Genomic DNA, 20997 nt, shown 5'->3' with positions numbered 1-20997 from the left:
GCGCAGCTGGGCCTGCATCAAGATGATGTAGATGCTGGGCAAGTTTGCACGAGTGAGCACCTCTGTGTCAGGGAACTTCTCTTGCCACTTCATGCCGAGAAGTTTTCTGAGGCTGGTGGTGTGGAAGTGGTTCAGCTTTTTGGCGTGGCGTTTGTAGACCGTCCATGATTCACATCCATAGAGCAGTGTGGTGAGAACTATGGCTTTGTATACTTTGAGCTTCGTCTCCATGGTGATGCCTCTCCTGTTCCAAAAGTTCTTATGGATTCTGCCGAAGGCAGTGCTGGCTTTAGCGAGTCTGGCATTCACCTCGTCGTCGATGTCAACTGTGCGAGAGAGAGTACTGCCCAGGTATGTGAACTTGTCCACCGCGTTCAGTCGTTGCCCGTTGATGAAGATGTTTGGTTCAACGTAAGGCTTTCCTGGAGCTGGCTGGTGCATCACCTCAGTCTTCTTTGTGCTGATTGTGAGGCCAAAGTTGTCACAGGCAGCAGAGAACTTGTCGACGCTGTGTTGCATGTCAGCTTCGGAGGCAGCGTTGAGAGCGCAGTCATCAGCAAACAGGAAGTCGTTGACGGTGTCTGTCCTCACCTTTTTGCTTGAAGCCTCCTGAGGTTGAAGAGTGAGCCATCTGTGCGGTACCTGATGCCAATGCCTACGTCAGTGTCTCTGAAGGCATCTGTCAGCATGGCTGAAAACATGAGACTGAACAGGGTGGGGGCAAGAACACACCCTTGCTTGAATCCGTTGGAGACAGGGAATGGTTCCGAAGTCTCTCCGTTGTCTTGGACTCGTGCCAGCATCCCATCGTGTATTTGCCGTATGATGGTGATGAACTTTCTGGGACATCCGTACTTCGCCAAGATTCTCCAAAGGCCATCTCTGCTAACAGTATCGAAGGCCTTGGTCAGATCGACATAGGTGGAGTAAAGGTCGGCGTTCTGTTCCTGACACTTCTCCTGGAGCTGCCTGGCAGCAAACACCATGTCGATAGTCCCGCGTTCTTTCCCGAAGCCACACTGGCTCTCTGGTAGGAGACCTTGCTCAAGGTGCGCTATGAGACGGTTGAGTAGCACTCTGGCCAGTCTCTTGCCTGCAACGGACAGCAGGGATATTCCACGATGGTTGTCACAGGCCTGATTATTTCCTTTGCGCTTGTACAGGTGTACGATGGAAGCGTCTTTGAAGTCCTGTGGAACTGCCTCATGCTGCCAGATGAGCTGGAACAGCTGATGAAGCTTCTCAGTCAGCGCCATACCACCTTCTTTGTAGACCTCAGCTGGAATGGAGTCTGAGCCAGGGGCTTTGCCATTGGATAGCAGACGGATAGCTTTCTGGGTCTCCTCCAAAGTTGGAATGGCATCCAGTGATTCACTGACTGGCACCTGGGAGAGTCGGTTGATGGCTTCATCTTTGATGGTGGAAGGGCGGTTCAGTACGCTGTCAAAGTGTTCAGCCCATCTCTCAAGGATCCCGTTCTTGTCAGTGATTAGGGTAGAACCATCAGCACTGAGGAGTGGAGCAGATCCGGAGGTGGTGGGACCGTAGACTTCTTTCAGGCCGTTATAGAAGTTCTTCATGTCGTTCCTGTCTGCAAAGCCCTGGATCTCATCAGCTTTGTTGCTCAACCAGGAATCCTGCATCTCCCGCAGCTTCAGCTGGATGGTGCTGCATGCGCTCTTCAGTATGTCTTTCTTTGACTGTGACTTGGTATCTTCAATGTGGGCTCTGTAGGCTTGGCGTTTGTCTTCCAGCAGCTGCTTGATCTCAGTGCAGTTCTCATCAAACCAGTCTTTGTGCTTCCTGGCAGAAGGCCCCAGGCAGTCCATGGCAGTGTTGTACACCGTCTCATGCAGTGCGCCCCATGCTGCCTCAACATTCTGGTTGTCCAGCATGGTGGACTCAAGGCGTTCCTCCAGGGTGTCAGCAAAGCTCTGCTTGATGTTGCCTAGCTCCAGCTTGTTGACATTCAGGCGTTTGGGTGCTTTCATGCCTTGAGGCCGTCTCTTGGGCTGGATGCGGAGGTTAAGTTTGGAGACAATAAGGTGGTGGTCTGTCCAGCACTCGGCGCCGCACATGGCCCTCGTGACTCGTACGTCCTGCCTGTCCCTCTTCCTGACAATGACAAAGTCGATGAGATGCCAATGTCCAGAGCGAGGATGCATCCATGACGTCCTGTAACGGGTAGGGAGGCAGAAGACGGTGTTTGTGATAAGAAGGTCGTGCTCGGCACATGTCTGGAGAAGTAGTTGACCATTGCTGTTACAGTTGCCAACCCCATGCTTCCCAATCACGCCTTCCCAGGAGGTGCTGTCACAGCCAACTCTCGCGTCAATGTCACCAAGAATGATGAGCTTCTCTGCGTTGGGAACAGTGGTGATGACAGCATTCAGGTCCTCGTAGAACTTGTCCTTGATCTCATCCGGGTTGGTCATGGTGGGCGCGTAGGCGCTGACAATGGTGGTTAACTTCTTCCCGTTGCATAAAGGGAGTTTCATCGTCATCAGGCGATCGTTCACTCCTTTCGGGGGACCAGCCAGCTTGCCAACGAGGGTTGTCTTCACTACAAAGCCAACTCCAGCCTCATGTCTCTCTTCAGGTCCGTGACCACTCCAAAAGAAGGTGTAGCCTGCGCCTCGCTCACAGAGTTCGCCTTCTTCTGCCAGTCTGGTCTCACTTAAGGCAGCGATGTCAATGTTATACCTGGCTAGTTCACTCGCAATGAGTGCTGTGCGTCTCTGTGGTCTGTCTGAGTCGCCTCTGTCCAGAAGCGTACACACGTTCCATGTGGCAATGGTCAATGGGGTGCTCCTTGTTTTCTTCTTTGTTTCCTTTGTGTGTCGACCGCTTGAGTAGGGTCCCCGTCAGCCGCGGTATGCTGACTAGGGTGGTGTGGAGCAGGCAATGTTTAGGGCACCTTTTCTAGCCCCTTCCTCATGCCATGGAGGTGAGCAGTGCTGTCCTGAAGAGGGCTGCTCAGTCGCTCAGGGGGCTGCCGATCTCCACCGCTGCTCCAGTCGGTAAAAAAAACAAACGACCCTATGGCCTGAGCCGCCTGAGTGCAGGTCCGCGGCTACGACTGCCAGTGTACCCACACCTGTCCCTTCATCGCTCGCCTGTCGCCACAGGGCTTAGGGAATGGTATGGGAGGAAGGATGACTGATGACTTGCGCGATGACTTTGTTTATAGTGAGGAGGAGTTGCGCACCGTCGACCTCACTTTCTTGTCCGAGACCGTCTGTATCCAGTGGCAAGACGAGGTCAAGAGGACTGGAGATGGATACGGATGCAGTGGATGACCAGGATGTCCTATGTGCCTCATCCTGCCCTCAGCACTCCACAGTGCTCTGCTGCAACCGCCTTCCTCTCCATTAAACCATGAAAGTTTCTTCCGCAGAGTCCGCCGGATCCAGTCTTCACATGCTTGGGTAGCCAAGCCCTAACTCACCGAGGGTTTGAGACCCGTCGGCTACCCTCGCCTAGTTTAGCCAGCCTGTCAAAGCTGCTGCCCGGGGGTTGGGCGCTGCCGCATGCTAGCAGCTTCTAGGACCCATAGGTGAGAGCTGGGTGCCGGTGGGGATCAATAGAGGACGAACCACTCCCTGAAGAGCGTGACAAGCCCCCCCTCTAGAGGTACTACCCCTCCCGTGCACCCCTAACCCCCAGTCTGCGCTGTGGTAAGAGCAAGCGTGGAGAAGGTTTTTGATGGCAGCTCGTCTTACTAGGATCAGATCCAGTTGGTGCCAATGTTTTGAGCGCGGGTGCCTCCAGGAGACTTTGTGTTGGGGCTTCGTCTTGAAGGAGTTGGCGATGCACAGTTCATGGCAGGTACAAAACTCAAGTAGTCGCTGTCTATTCTCATTCATTTTCCCCATTCCAAAGGAACCGAGACAGGAGGGCCACGAATCGTTGTCTGCACCCACTCTGGCATTGAAGTCGCACAGGAGAACAAGTTGTTCTGTCCTGGGGATGTTCCTTATGGTAGATGCGAGATTTTCGTAGAACTCATCATTGGCGTCTGGAGAGGCGGACAGAGTTGGAGCATATGCGCTGACGAGAGTGACATAGCCTTTGGAGGTGTTGAGGCGGAGAGTCAATAGTCGTTCTGAACCGCCGCTGCCTGGTTCGATCATGTTCAGCAGGCTGTTCCTGACTGCAAAGCCTACTCCGTGCTCTCTTGGGGCATCAGAGCTCTTTCCTTGCCATAAGAAGGTGTAGTCCCTCTCCTTTAGTGTTCCAGAGTCAGCCAGCCGTGTTTCCTGCAGTGTGGCAATGTCAACATTTAGTCTCTTCAGCTCGCTGTTTATGACGGCCGTCTTTCTGGCGTCGCTGATGTCTTGCAGATCTTGGGAGAGCCCAGGCATCATTGTCCGGACATTCCAACAGGCCAGTTTCATTGTTGATCCGTTTCTTGAAATTTTCTTTTTGCCTGGTGCGGAAATTAACGACCTGCTTGTCGGATATTTTCCTAATCTTCATACACCCATAGAAGAAGGCAGGTCGTGGCGGGACAGCACCTAACTGGCTGGGGGCTGCCTAGATTGGGCGGGCGGAAGCTGTCCAGTGGGACGCGAGGGTCCCTCCCACCGTCATAAGCAACCCCTGGCGTCGGCTGTACGCCAATTGAGCGCTGACTTATAACCGGTAATTGTTGCTTCACGTGTTGTTCCGACGCTAGTGCTAGCAGCGAAGCTGGAGTGTCCTCTCCAGGTTTTAGGTGCAAGGTGTTTGTGGATGGATGGACGGATATAAGCCTGGGCAATGTAATATGGAAGACAGGCTGTTGCCCATGCAGCTTGCCCCCCTCCCCACCTCGCTGACAGATCCAAAGGAACAGCAAGGCTGTTACGTTTTGGTGCCAACGCAGCCACAGGAGCTGCCGGAAAGTGACAAAGTTTGCCATCCAACCGCCTTAGGGGCCCCACACCGGATTTTCTGTCAGGGTTTACTCCCTTAGCTAGGTGGCCGCAGGTAGCTCTCCAGAGCTGGCGCCCTTTGATGGGTCAGTTAATTCCACCAGGGTGTCTAGCCACCCTCCTCACCATCCTCCTGAGAGGACTGGTGGGGGTGCTGGTTTAGTCGCCAGCATTTCGACCCTGTGACAGGTAGTACTGGGATCCAGGTTACCAGTAGCAGATATATCTACCTGACCTGACCTCACATTGGCGATAACATAAGATTGATATATGATCTGATCTGGTATCTAGACACGATACGTCAACCAGGTCTCTTACTCTGCCTAGATTTTGAAAAAGCTTTCGAGTCTTTATACTGGCAATTTTTGTTCAATTTTAAAAGCCTACGGGTTTGGGCAAAACATACAAAAGTGGATAAACACATTTTATGAAAACATAAAGTCAGCAGCGGTAGTCAATGGACAAATATCCGACTGGTTTTCAGTAGAAAGAGGATGTAGACAGGGAGACCCACTTTCCCCTTACTTATTCATTTTATGTGTCGATATATTAGCAATCATGATTAGAGAAGATAATGATATAAAAGGCATAATAATAAACAATAACCAGCATAAAATTTCTCAATTCACAGATGATGCACAGTTAATGAACAACGGAGGTAGAATGTCATTTGAAAGATCCATTAATTTGGTTAATAAATTTGGAAAGGTTTCAGGGTTATTCATAGATGCAGGCAAAATACAAGCAGTATGGCTAGGGCGCAAAAAGAATTCTAAAATAAGATATATGCAGCATTGAAACATAAAATGGAATTCAGAAGAAAAAAAAAGATATTAGGGGTACGGTTCACAAATAACATTAAAGATTGTGAAAAAGTCAATTACGCAGAAAAAAAGTAACAGAAATAAAGCGTTTTTCAATGTTTGGGCGAAAAGAAGTATAAATCCTCTGGTAGAGTTGCAGTATTAAAATCACTAATCTTGTCTAAGTTGATACATCTCTGGATTCTACTGCCAGGCCCACGAGACGATTTTATTAAAAACCTGCGGTAATGTGTTTTGAATTTATATGGAATGGTAAACGAGACAAAATCAGTAGAAAGACAGCAACGAGAAACATTAGAAATAGAGGTTTGAATATTCCAGATATTAGAACATATATAGAAGCACTTCAACGTGCATGGATTAGAAAATTCATAAAAGAAAACAAAACATAAATGGAAGAATATCACTATAGAATTATATCCTTTTATTTATTTATTTATTTATTTATTTATTTTATTTTATTTTATTTTATTTTATTTATCTTTTTTTATACTGAATTGGAAAAAAAGGGCTCTATTTACACTTTAAATGAAGTTGATAATATTTTTTACTGGAGACATGTATTCATGGCATACAACCATTTTTGTAAACATGTAAAACCGACATCGATAACCCAGTTATTTTCTGAAGCAATATTTTATAATGAAAACATTAGAATAGGAAACAACACTATTAAGTATAGAAATTGAATAAACAAGGGAATATATTGCATTGCACACTTTGTAAACAATGATGGGAATTTTCTTGGGCAAAACGAATTTAACAGAAAATATGGAATTACTGCACATTATAAAGTTTCAATGGATGATTACTAGCCATTAAGAAGTATATACAGGAAACAGAATTAAACATATCAGAACACACAACGAACGATATACCCTCAGCGTTAAAAATTATATACTCTGTACCTAAAGGAACCAGGCCATACTGCTATATTGTATTATCTGACAATAAGCTTCCCTACGGCTGTCTGAAGTGGTCTGAAAAACTAGGAGTAGATATTTCGTGGAAAAAAGTGTTTGATAAAATACAGAAAATAGATGACATAAAGCTTTTATGGTTACAATTACATATAGTACACATAATTCTTGGAACGAAAGTTATCCTGAAAGAAATGGGACTAGTAAATGACAATAATTGAGACTTCTGTATGTAAGCAAAGGATAATATTGAACACATATTCTGGAGATGTAATGGCACAAAACAATTTTGGCAAACTTCGAAAAGCTGTTAAAAGAAAAATGTACAGTGTGTACAAACATAAGAATAACAGAAAATATAGTATTATTTGGTATAGCTGAAAATATGCGCACAGAGTCCGTGTTTGACTTTTTAATACTAATTGGTGAAATGTATATTTACAGGTGCAAAATGGAACAGAGCACACTGAACATACCTTCTTTAAAAACCTACCTACTTTCGCAATAAAAAATTCATAACATAACTCAAGAATGGCATGGACATTAAATGACTTTAAAATAAAATGGATACCCTACATGACAATATTTCAAGAATCTACCCATAACAGCCACAATCAAGGTAAAAATGTTTATAAACCCGATCAGAAAATGTGTTAAATATTTTGACGGTTGTCTGTACGGGTGTAATAATCACCTGACGTTAGCATTTTTGTTTTCACTTGACTGTCTTCTGTGTGTGTGTGTGTGTGTGTGTGTGTGTGTGTGTGTGTCTGTGTCTGTGTCTGTGTCTGTGTCTGTGTGTCTGTCTGTCTGTGTGTGTGTGTGAGTGTATGTGTGTGTGTGTTGTGACACGATGTTGTTGTTTCTTGTTTTGTTTCCCGCCCCCCTGTTCATAGTATTAGTGCACACGTTAAGATATATACAACTGAAACATTTTGAGTGGCATTGATATCTTATCTCATATTTGATGACGTATAAACATGATACATGCACACGTTAAGATATATACAACTGAGACATTTTGAGTGGCATGGATATCTTATCTCATATTTGATGACGTATAAACATGATACATGCACACGTTAAGATATATACAACTGAGACATTTTGAGTGGCATGGATATCTTATCTCATATTTGATGACGTATAAACATGATACATGCACACGTTAAGATATATACAACTGAGACATTTTGAGTGGCATGGATATATTATCTCATATTTTGATGACATATAAACATGATATATCTATATATACACTTATTCACATTTGTATTGCTTAGAATACTTTACATGTGTCATTATATTTTGCTTTCATTGTGTTTTCATCCGTTTCGTCATTTTCCCCTTTCTATTACACGTATTTGTGTAAATTGTCTATGTCATAAAAGTGGAAATTAAAAACATAATATATATATATATATATATATATATATATATATATATGTGTGTGTGTGTGTGTGTGTGTGTGTGTGTGTGTGTGTGTGTGTGTGTGTGTGTGTGTGTGTGTGTGTGTAATAATAAGAAGAATGGTAATTATATAGCGTTGAATCTTGTGCAGAGACAAATCTAAGCGCTTTCACACCAGTCGTTCACACGCATGTATCACGCGCATAAAACTGAAAAAAACTGAAGACAAGGAAGAGGTAGGGGAGGGAGGCTATTTTGGGACGAGGTGGGTTTTAAGGCCAGACCTGAAAGAACTGAGTGCGGAGACTTGACGAAACGAAAGAGGAAGTTCATTCCAGATACAAGGTCCAGAGACAGAGAAAAAACGGCGTCCAACCGTGGAGTGTTTGAATCTCGGTATGCGTAAACAGAATGGATCCGAAGCTGAACGTAGAGAGCGAGATGGAGTGTAGAGGTGAAGGCAGCCACAAGGATTGGAAGGGGCAGATTTGTGAATACATTTATAACATAGAGTGTTGATCTTATACTTTATTCTGTGTGAGACGTGAAGCCAATGGAGATGTTGCAAAATAGGAGCGATGTGCTCAGATCTTTTCTTTCTGAGGACGAGTCCTGCAGCAGAGTTTTGTATGCGCTGAAGGGATTGAATAGATGAAGCAGGCAAACCAGACAATAGGGAGTTAAAGTAGTCAAGGAGAGAGAGAATGAGAGAAGCGACAAGTCTAGATGTTGCGTCGGTGGACAGATATATCCAAATGGAACTGATGCATCGCAATTGACAGTAACAGGATCGACATATCTGACTGATAAATTGTTGCATGGACAGTGTGTTGTCAAGGACAACGCCGAGGTTTTTGACTGAGATAGAAGAGGGATGGATGTACTGCCAAGTTTGATTTTTCAGTTGTGATGGAAGAGAGTTTTTGTTTAGTTCCTATGATCATTGCTTCGGTTTTGTACGCATTCAATTGTAACGTATTTAGAGTAATCCAGTTTTGAATGTCCAGGAAGCATTCGGATGTTTCTCGCAAGAGCGAGGACAATTTTTCAGGGGTATCACTCTTCTGAAGTTGAGTGTCATCAGTATAGGAATGATAACTAACATCGTGGTGGTTGATAATTTCAGCAAGAGGAGCAGTGTACAGTGTGAAGAAAACTAGACCTAAAATAGATCCCTGTGAGACTCCGTGTTTGATTTCAACAGGTTCAGACTGGAAATTATCGACGATGACAGACTGGAATTGATCAGTGAGATAAGATTTGAACCATTTGAGAACAATGCCGTTGATGCCAAATGTAAAATGAAGACGAGAAAGAGGGATTGAATGGTCTATCGTGTCAAAGGCGGCTGACAAGTCGAGAAGACTGAGAAGGGAATTTTTTCCTGAGTCGGACGCCAGCAGATAATTATTCAGGATGTGAAGGAGACTAGTTTCAGTGCTGTGGTCAGCACGATAGGCAGACTGAAATGGGTGGAGGAGGTTGTTGAAACAAATGTGGTTGTTGAGCTGCTTCATGACAGATTTTCGAAGGAGTTTGGACAGGAAAGGAAGGTTAGAAACTGGACGATAACGTTTTCAAAATGTTTGCATCGAGGCTGGGTGCTAGCTCCTACCTGTGTGTGTGTGTGTGTGTGTGTGTGTGTGTGTGTGTGTCCGCCTTGCAATGTTTCTGCGAACATCAAAAGTTTATGTCAACACTGGGATATAGGAAAATAAAACTAAGAAGAAAAAGAACAAATGGGGGAAAACAAAACAACATAAAAAATGGTCATTTTATTTGCTCCCCCAATCCGCACCCCCGGCCTGCCCCCCCCCCCCCCCCCCCCCCCTTCCCCTACCCCATCCCTTCCCTCAATCCCAAACGATTTCACAGTCTGTCACCGCATACATTAAGTCCGTCGCCAGCTGAGAGAGGATGGCTGGGGGTGAGTGGGGGGGGGGGGGGGTTGTCTTGTCTCGTGACGCACGAAGCCTTGTACTGGGCGGTGAAGATGTGCGGCCGTCTTGTTGAGCGACATGACACGTCGTCACGCCATCCGACATGACACGTCGTCACGCCATTCAGGAGGGAGCATGGGGGGGGGGGGGGGGGGGGGGGGGGGGGGGAGACAAATGCTGTTGACACGCTTTTCTGCCTTGTGAAGTCAGTCAGTGTGGGCGAAGGATTCAGCTGGATCTGGAAAAGTGTATGTGTGTGTGTGTGTGTGTGGAGGGGGTGGGGGGTGGGGGGTATGTGTGTATGTGGTTATGTGGGGGGGAGGGGCGGGAAGGGGGGGCGTGGGCGAGAGGGGGTTGGGGGTCGGGGGGGGGGGGGGGCAAACGTACAGGGGCAGACAGGCAGACGGACACCGTTACAGTTTTTAGAAGTTTTACAATCTATCACACAGTATGGGTGTCACAATGACGGCCATAGAAGTTTTACAATCTGTCACACAATATGGGTGTCACAATGACGGCCATAGAAGTTTTACAATCTATCACACAATATGGGTGTCACAATGACGGCCATAGAAGTTTTACAATCTATCACACAGTATGGGTGTCACAATGACGACCATAGAAGTTTTACGATCTATCATACAGTATGGGTGTCACAATGACGGCCATAGAAGTTTTACAATCTGTCACACAGTATGGGTGTCACAATGACGACCATAGAAGTTTTACGATCTATCACACAATATGGGTGTCACAATGACGGCCATAGAAGTTTTACAATCTATCACACAGAATGGGTGTCACAATGACGGCCATAGAAGTTTTACAATCTATCACACAGTATGGGTGTCACAATGACGACCATAGAAGTTTTACAATCTATCACACAGTATGGGTGTCACAATGACGGCCATAGAAGTTTTACAATCTGTCACACAGTATGGGTGTCACAATGACGACCATAGAAGTTTTACAATCTATCACACAGTATGGGTGTCACAATGACGGCCATAGAAGTTTTACAATCTGTCACACAGTATGGGTGTCACAATGACGACCATAGAAGTTTTACAATCTGTCACACAGTATGGGTGTCACAATGACGACCATAGAAGTTTTACAATCTGTCACACAGTATGGGTGTCACAATGACGACCATAGAAGTTTTACAATCTATCACACAGTATGGGTGTCACAATGACGGCCATAGAAGTTTTACAATCTATCACACAGTATGGGTGTCACAATGACGACCATAGAAGTTTTACAATCTATCACACAGTATGGGTGTCACAATGACGGCCATAGAAGTTTTACAATCTGTCACACAGTATGGGTGTCACAATGACGGCCATAGAAGTTTTACAATCTGTCACACAGTATGGGTGTCACAATGACGACCAGCTTACCACAAATAGACACCACCAACAACAACAACTACACCACCAACACTTCCACCACCACCTTTTTCACAGAGAACATGTCTTTTCAGTATAAATCATGCTTGGGTGATTTGGCTTTAACAATCGTTTACCAAGATGTGTCCACCCTAAAACATTCACTGGTTCTTTGTATTCATGTATGTGAACCGTCAATGTAATCAGTCAGTGTAATGGGCAGTCAGTGGACGGTGTTTGCAGTGTATGATTCAATCAGTCAGTGTAATGGGCAGTCAGTGGACGGTGTTTGCAGTGTATGATTCAGTCAGTCAGTGTAATGGGCAGTCAGTGGACGGTGTTTGCAGTGTATGATGTAATCAGTCAGTGTAATGGGCAGTCAGTGGACGGTGTTTGCAGTGTATGATGTAATCAGTCAGTGTAATGGGCAGTCAGTGGACGGTGTTTGCAGTGTATGATGTAATCAGTCAGTGTAATGGGCAGTCAGTGGACGGTGTTTGCAGTGTATGATTCAATCAGTCAGTGTAATGGGCAGTCAATGGACGGTGTTTACAGAGTGTATGATTCGATCAGTCAGTGTAATGGGCAGTCAGTGGACGGTGTTTACAGAGTGTATGATTCGATCAGTCAGTGTAATGGGCACCAATGGACGGTGTTTGCAGTGTATGATGTAATCAGTCAGTGTAATGGGCAGTCAGTGGACGGTGTTTGCAGTGTATGATGTAATCAGTCAGTGTAATGGGCAGTCAGTGGACGGTGTTTACAGTGTATGATGTAATCAGTCAGTGTAATGGGCAGTCAGTGGACGGTGTTTGCAGTGTATGATGTAATCAGTCAGTGTAATGGGCAGTCAGTGGACGGTGTTTGCAGTGTATGATTCAATCAGTCAGTGTAATGGGCAGTCAGTGGACGGTGTTTGCAGTGTATGATTCAATCAGTCAGTGTAATGGGCAGTCAGTGGACGGTGTTTGCAGTGTATGATGTAATCAGTCAGTGTAATGGGCAGTCAATGGACGGTGTTTACAGAGTGTATGATTCGATCAGTCAATGTAATGGGCACCAATGGACGGTGTTTGCAGTGTATGATTCAGTCAGTCAGTGTAATGGGCAGTCAATGGACGGTGTTTGCAGTGTGTATGATTCAGTCAGTCAGTGTAATGGGCAGTCAATGGGCGGTGTTTGCAGTGTATGATTCAATCAGTCAGTGTAATGGGCAGTCAATGGGCGGTGTTTGTAGTGTATGATTCAATCAGTCAGTGTAATGGGCAGTCAATGGACGGTATTTGCAGTGTATGATTCAATCAGTCAGTGTAATGGGCAGTCAATGGACGGTGTTTGCAGTGTGTATGATTCAGTCAGTCAGTGTAATGGGCAGTCAATGGACGGTATTTGCAGTGTATGATTCAATCAGTCAGTGTAATGGGCAGTCAATGGACGGTGTTTGCAGTGTGTATGATTCAGTCAGTCAGTGTAATGGGCAGTCAATGGGCGGTATTTGAAGTGTATGATTCAATCAGTCAGTGTAATGGGCAGTCAATGGACTGCAGTGTATGATTCAATCAGTCAGTGTAATGGGTAGTCAATGGACGGTGTTTACAGAGTGTATGATTCAATCAGTCAGTGTAATGGGCAGTCAATGGACGGTGTTTACAGAGTGTATGATTCAATCAGTCAGTGTAATGGGCAGTCAATGGACGGTGTTTGCAGTGTATGATTCAATCAGTCAGTGTAATGGGCAGTCAATGGACGGTGTTTGCAGTGTATGATTCAGTCAGTCAGTGTAATGGGCAGTCAATGGACGGTATTTGCAGTGTATGATTCAGTCAGTCAGTGTAATGGGCAGTCAATGGACGGTGTTTGCAGTGTATGATTCAGTCAGTCAGTGTAATGGGCAGTCAATGGGCGGTGTTTGCAGTGTATGATTCAGTCAGTCAGTGTAATGGGCAGTCAATGGGCGGTGTTTGCAGTGTATGATTCAGTCAGTCAGTGTAATGGGCATCAATGGACGGTGTTTGCAGAAGGTATCATTTCATCGGTTTGTGTAATGGCGACGAAAGCAATCAAAACATTCATAACTCTTCTTCCGATGCGAGTTTCAGAGAAAAATCCGTAACTTCGGGCCTGTCCTGAAAAAAACACAAAAAAAAACCACAACAAAACAAATAAACACAAGAACACCTGCTTATCCATAAGTCGTCTCTGTGTTTGTATTGCCCTCAGAATCCGAACGTCTTTTTTGAAGAATGAAGAGTTTAGGCGTGGCCTGTTCTTGCAGGTTGTCCTGTTGCTGAAGGCAGAAATGCAAAGTCAACAAATGACCCGGGGATACCCGTTTATCCCAAATGTTGAGGAAACGAGACTGTGCATACATGGAAGCTCATCAACTGCTGGGCTCATTGTGGGTCACGTAAGGAGCAGCGGGAGGGGGGGGGAGGGAGCGTGTGTGTGTGTGGGGGGGGGAGGGGCGAGGGGGGGGGGGGTAGCGCTATGTGGACCGTGTTAACTTTCACTCTGACCGCTTAGCTTGAGAAATGAACCTTCCTCTCTTTCCTGTCAGCTGGGTCCGGTGACAGTACACATGACTACACATAGGGCTGTAGACAGCGCAACAAAGGAACATATCTTGAAGTACTCTAGTGATGGTGTTAAGGTCACGGACATAGTTAAGTTGGTGGCAGAAGGTCCCCCTTCATCAGTCGGCGCTGAAGGGGTTTACTGTCCACATGTACAGGACCTGTGTAATATCTGGTGGTGTATGTAGCACAGGGCCTGTGTAATATCTGGTGTATGTAGTACAGGGCCTGTGTAATATCTGGTGTATGTAGTACAGGGCCTGTGTAATATCTGGTGGTGTATGTAGTACAGGGCCTGTGTAATCTCTGGTGGTGTATGTAGCACAGGGCCTGTGTAATATCTGGTGTATGTAGTACAGGGCCTGTGTAATATCTGGTGGTGTATGTAGTACAGGGCCTGTGTAATCTCTGGTGTATGTAGTACAGGGCCTGTGTAATATCTGGTGGTGTATGTAGTACAGGGCCTGTGTAATATCTGGTGGTGTATGTAGTACAGGGCCTGTGTAATATCTGGTGGTGAATGTAGTACAGAGCCTGTGTAATATCTGGTGTATGTAGTACAGAGCCTGTGTAATATCTGGTGTATATAGTACAGGGCCTGTGTAATATCTGGTGGTGATTGTAGTACAGGGCCTGTGTAATATCTGGTGGTGATTGTAGCACAGAGCCTGTGTAATATCTGGTGGTGAATGTAGCATAAGGCCGGGACAATATATGTTTGCGAATGTAGCATAAAGCCTGTATGTTATCTGGTGGTAAGTGTAGCATAAGGCCCGTATAATATTTGCTGGTGCATGTAGTACAGCTGACGTTTGTGAGCTGTTCAGTGTCAGTTGAGTGATACTCAAAAGACAATAGGTGGCGGTGTTCCTTTATGAGTACAAGAACGGAGTATTCAATGGTGTTTGACCTCGTGAAGAAGCGTCAGTTGATAGATACTCAGAAGACGGTAGGTGGCTGTATTTCTCCTTGAGTACAAAAACGGATAGTTTAATGGTGTTGACCATGCAAAGAGGAGAGTCAGTTTATCGATACTCAGAAGACAGTAGGGGATTGTTTAACTTTCGTCAGCCACTGTCGGTGCCCTGTCTTTTGGTACTGGTTATATGTGTGATGAGGATTGTGGACCATGTCTTTTGGTACTGGTTATATGTGTGATGAGGATTGTGGACCATGTCTTTTGGTACTGGTTATATGTGTGATGAGGATTGTGGACCATGTCTTTTGGTACTGGTTATATGTGTGATGAGGATTGTGGACCATGTCTGTTGGTGACGATTACATGTTTGATCTGCAGTGTGTACCATGTATGTTGGTGACGGTTACATGTGTGATCAGCAGTGTGTACCATGTATGTTGGTGACGGTTATATGTGTGATCAGCAGTGTGTACCATGTATGTTGGTGACGGTTACATGTGTGATCAGCAGTGTGTACCATGTATGTTGGTGACGGTTACATGTGTGATCAGCAGTGTGTACCATGTCTGTTGGTGACGGTTACATGTGTGATGAGCAGTGTGTACCATGTATGTTGGTGACGGTTACATGTGTGATCAGCAGTGTGTACCATGTCTGTTGGTGACGGTTACATGTGTGATGAGCAGTGTGTACCATGTATGTTGGTGTCATGTTTCATCAGGGGTATGTATAGATACTGAACAGGAGTGATTTTCCATAGATTCTGAGCAGGAGTGTGTATAGATACTGAAGAGGAGTATGTGTAGATACTGAAAAGGTGTGTCGCTCTATAGGTACTGAACAGGTTTGTCGTTCCATAGATATTCAACAGGAGTTTGTATAGATACGTAACAGGGGTGTGTATAGGTACAGAACAGGAGTTTCGTCCTATAGATAATGTACAGGAGTGTGTATAGATACTCAACAGAATTGTCGCTCTATAGATACTGAATAGAAGTGTTGTTTCATAGATACTGAACAGGAGTATGTATTGATACTGAACAGGATTGTCGCTGTAGAGATACTGAACAGTCGTGTCGCTCTATAAGTACTGAACAGGACTGTGTATAGATAGTGAACAGGAGTGTCGTTCTATAGATACTGAACAGGAGTGTGAATAGATACTGAACAGGAATGTCGTTCTATAGATACTGAACAGGGGTGTCGTTCTATAGATACTGAACAGGATTGTGTGAATAGATACTGAACAGGAGTGTCGTTCTATAGATACTGAACAGGAGTGTGAATAGATACTGAACAGGAGTGTGTATAGATACTGAACAGGGGTGTCGTTATATAGATACTGAACAGGATTGTGTGAATAGATACTGAACAGGAGTGTCGTTCTATAGATACTGAACAGGAGTGTGAATAGATACTGAACAGGGGTGTCGTTATATAGATACTGAACAGGATTGTGTGAATAGATACTGAACAGGAGTGTCGTTCTATAGATACTGAACAGGAGTGTGAATAGATACTGAACAGGAGTGTGAATAGATACTGAACAGGAGTGTCGTTCTATAGATACTGAACAGGGGTGTCGTTCTATAGATACTGAACAGGAGTGTGAATAGATACTGAACAGGAGTGTGAATAGATACTGGACAGGAGTGTCGTTCTATAGATACTGAACAGGAGTGTTGTTTCATAGATACTGAACAGGAGTATGTATTGATACTGAACAGGATTGTCGCTTTAGAGATACTGAACAGTCGTGTCGCTCTATAAGTACTGAACAGGACTGTGTATAGATAGTGAACAGGAGTGTCGTTCTATAGATACTGAACAGGAGTGTGATTAGATACTGAACAGGGGTGTCGTTATATAGATACTGAACAGGATTGTGTGAATAGATACTGAACAGGAATGTGAATAGATACTGAACAGGAGTGTCGTTCTATAGATACTGAACAGGAGTGTCCTTCTATAGATACTGAACAGGAGTGTGAATACATACTGAACAGGAGTCTTGTTCTGTAGATACTGAACAGGAGTGTTGTTCTATAGATACTGAACAGGAGTGTCGTTCTATAGATACTGAACAAGAGTGTGAATAGATACTGAACAGGAGTGTGAATAGATACTGAACAGGAGTGTCGTTCTATAGATACTGAACAGGAGTGTCGTTCAATAGATACTGAACAGGAGTGTCGTTCTATAGATACTGAACAGGGGTGTGAATAGATACTGAACAGGAGTGTCGTTCTATAGATACTGAACAGGAGTGTCGTTCTATAGATACTGAACAGGGGTGTGAATAGATACTGAACAGGAGTGTCGTTCTATAGATACTGAACAGGGGTGTCGTTCTATAGATACTGAACAGGATGATTGTTCTATAGATACTGAACAGGAGTGTCGTTCTATAGGTACTGAACAGGAGTGTGAATAGATACTGAACAAGAGTGTGAATAGATACTGAACAGGAGTGTCGTTCTATAGATACTGAACAGGAGTGTGAATAGATACTGAACAGGAGTGTGAATAGATACTGAACAGGAGTGTCGTTCTATAGGTACTGAACAGGAGTGTCGTTCTATAGATACTGAACAGGAGTGTCGTTCTATAGATACTGAACAGGATGATTGTTCTATAGATACTGAACAGGAGTGTTGTTCTATAGATACTGAACAGGAGTGTCGTTCTATAGATACTGAACAGGATGATTGTTCTATAGATACTGAACAGGAGTGTGAATAGATACTGAACAGGAGTGTCGTTCTATAGATACTGAACAGGAGTGTCGTTCTATAGATACTGAACAGGATGATTGTTCTATAGATACTGAACAGGAGTGTGAATAGATACTGAACAGGATTGTGTGAATAGATACTGAACAGGAGTGTCGTTCTATAGATACTGAACAGGAGTGTGAATAGATACTGAACAGGAGTGTCGTTCTATAGATACTGAACAGGGGTGTCGTTCTATAGATACTGAACAGGAGTGTGAATAGATACTGAACATGAGTGTCGTTCTATAGATACTGAACAGGGGTGTCGTTCTATAGATACTATGCAGGGGTATCGTTCTATAAATACTAAACAGTGGTGTTTATAGATATTAAACAATGGTGTTTATAGATACTGAACAGGAGTGTGTATATGTATTGAACACGAATGTCGCTCTATAAATACTGAACAGGGGTGTGTATAGATACTGAACAGGACGGTCGTTCTATAAATACTTTGCAGGATGGTTGTTCTATAGATACTGAACAGAACTGTCGCTATATAAATATTGAACATGAGTGTGTATACATACTGAACAGGAGGGTCGCTATATTGATACTAAACAGGAGTGTTGATAGATGCTGGACAGGATTGTCGTTCTAGAGATACTGAACAGGAGGGTTGCTATATAGATACTAAACAAGAGTGTTCATAGATACGGAACTGTAGTGTCGTTCTATAGATACTGAGCAGGCGTGTGTATAGATACTGAACAGGGGTGTCGTTCTATAGATACTGAACAGGAGTTTCACCCTATAGATAATGAACAGGAGGGTCGCAGTATATATACTGAACAGGAGTGTGTATAGATATTGAGCAGCAGTGTTTATGGATATTGAACATGAATGTCGTTCTACAGATACTGAACAGGAGGTTCGTTCTATAGATACTGAACAGGATGGTCGTTCTATAGATACTGAACAGGAGTGTCGTTCTATAGATACTGAACAGGAGTGTGAATAGATACTGAACAGGAGTGTCGTTCTATAGATACTGAACAGGGGTGTCGTTCTACAGATACTGAACAGGAGTGTGAATAGATACTGAACAGGAGTGTGGTTCTACAGATACTGAACAGGAGTGTTGTTCTATAGATACTGGGGTGTCGTTCTATAGATACTGAACAGGAGTGTTGTTCTATAGATACTGGAGTGTCGTTCTATAGATACTGATCAGGAGTGTCGTTCTATAGATACTGGAGTGTTGTTCTATAGATACTGAACAGGAGTGTTGTTCTATAGATACTGAACAGGATGGTCGTTCTATAGATACTGAACAGGATGGTGGTTCTATAGATGCTAATCAGGAGTATCCTCTATAGATACTGAACAGGAGTGTCGCTGTACATAATACTGAACAGTCGTGTGAATAGATACGGAACAGGAATGTCGTTCTCAAGATGAACAGGAGTGTCGCTCTATAGATGCTGAACAGGAGTGTGGATAGATACTGAACAGGAGTGTTGCTCTATAGATACTGAACAGGAGTGTTGCTCTATAGATGCTGAACAGGAGTGTGGATAGATACTGAACAGGAGTGTTGCTCTATAGATACGGAACAGGAGTGTCGCTGAACAGAGTATCGCTCAAAACAGACTGAACAGTGTTGTGTATAGATGCTGAATTGGAGTGTCGTTCCAAAAATACTGATCAGGAGTGTGTATAGATGCTGAATTGGAGTGTCGTTCCAAAAATACTGAACAGGAGTGTGTATAGATACTGAATAGGAGTGTGTATGGATACTAATCAGGAGTTATATATAGATACTGAGCAGGAGTGTCGCTCTACAGATACTCAGAGGAATGTAAGTGACTGTTGGCAGAAGAAGAGAGGGTGGCTTGCAGTTCGGGAAGTGAACAGATGGAGACAGCCATTGTCTGTACTCTCTGTACAGCTGTGAAGCAATGACGGAGACATGTCTGTTCTCTCTGTACAGCTGTGAAGCAATGACGGAGACATGTCTCTTCTCTCTGTACAGCTGTGAAGGAACTCATTAACGTGGCGTGTTGCCCTTCTGTTTAACGATTTCAGTTTTGGTTTTTTAATACTGTAAACGTACTTTGCTCAGCAGCGTTTTCATTTTTCCTTGAATGCAGGTATTGTGTCTTATTGTCATGGTATCTGTGTTTCTGTGAAGTCTTTGGCTGGTCTGTAAATGTGTTGGAATAGATGTTAGTACTTTATATGCAGGGAATTTATAATTCTTTTGACACTGGTGTCCTCTGTCCCTGATACCGCAGTGTGCAGATCAGGTGGAAAGACTGTCACTCACTGACGTCAGATCAGGTGGAAAGACTGTCAGTCACTGACGTCAGATCAGGTGGAAAGGCTGTCAGTCACTGACGTCAGATCAGGTGGAAAGACTGACAGTCACTGACGTCAGATCAGGTGGAAAGACTGACAGTCACTGACGTCAGATCAGGTGGAAAGACTGTCAGTCACTGACGTCAGATCAGGTGGAAAGACTGACAGTCACTGACGTCAGATCAGGTGGAAAGACTGACAGTCACTGACGTCAGATCAGGCGGAAAGACCTCAGTCACTGACATCAGATCAGGTGGAAAGACTGACAGTCACTGACGTCAGATCAGGTGGAAAGACTGACAGTCACTGACATCAGATCAGGTGGAAAGACTGTCAGTCACTGACGTCAGATCAGGTGGAAAGACTGTCAGCCACTGACGTTAGTGGTACCGTAGTGTGCAGTTCAGGAGGAAAGATTGTTAGCCACTGACGTTAGTGGTACCGTAGTGTGCAGTTCAGGTGGAAAGACTGTTAGCCACTGACGTCAGTGGTACCGTAGTGTGCAGTTCAGGAGGAAAGACTTTTAGCCACTGAAGTCTGTGGTACCGTAGTGTGCAGTTCAGGTGGAAAGACTGACAGCCACTGACGTCAGATCAGGTGGAAAGACTGACAGCCACTGACGTCAGATCAGGTGGAAAGACTGACAGCCACTGACGTCAGATCAGGCGGAAAGACCTCAGTCACTGACTTTTAGATCAGGCGGAAAGACCTCAGCCACTGACGTCAGATCAGGTGGAAAGACTGACAGCCACTGACGTCAGATCAGGTGGAAAGACTGACAGCCACTGACGTCAGATCAGGCGGAAAGACCTCAGCCACTGACGTCAGATCAGGTGGAAAGACTGACAGCCACTGACGTCAGATCAGGCGGTAAGACCTCAGCCACTGACGTCAGATCAGGTGGAAAGACTGACAGCCACTGACGTCAGATCAGGTGCAAACGCAGTGCATTCCTTGGCTCCTTACGAACCTGACATGTGGTGTCTTTAGAAGTGATACTGCAAAACACTAAGGGAACTCG

At 44.7% G+C, this 20997-nt stretch overlaps 1 protein-coding gene across 7 annotated transcripts in view; it reads left to right on the top strand.

Moving 5' to 3' along the window:
- Positions 1-20997, top strand: part of LOC143298117 (organic cation transporter protein-like) — a 128702-nt gene that overhangs the window by 41042 nt on the left and 66663 nt on the right. The window contains exon 1 of one of the 7 annotated variants that reach the window (XM_076610825.1): positions 13946-14132. The exons of 4 other annotated variants lie outside the window; for them this stretch is intronic. The gene's annotated coding sequence lies outside the window, so the exon portion shown is untranslated. Of the gene's footprint in view, positions 1-13945; positions 14930-20997 lie in introns of those variants that run through there. 2 more of the 7 variants (XM_076610823.1, XM_076610824.1) reach the window with 2 other exon arrangements.

The sequence above is a fragment of the Babylonia areolata genome, chromosome 23 (genome assembly GCF_041734735.1).
Source record: "Babylonia areolata isolate BAREFJ2019XMU chromosome 23, ASM4173473v1, whole genome shotgun sequence".
Classification (NCBI taxonomy): Eukaryota; Metazoa; Mollusca; class Gastropoda; order Neogastropoda; family Buccinidae; genus Babylonia; species Babylonia areolata.
Note: the sequence above shows the minus strand (reverse complement) of the source record. Positions and strands in the feature narration are given on the sequence as shown.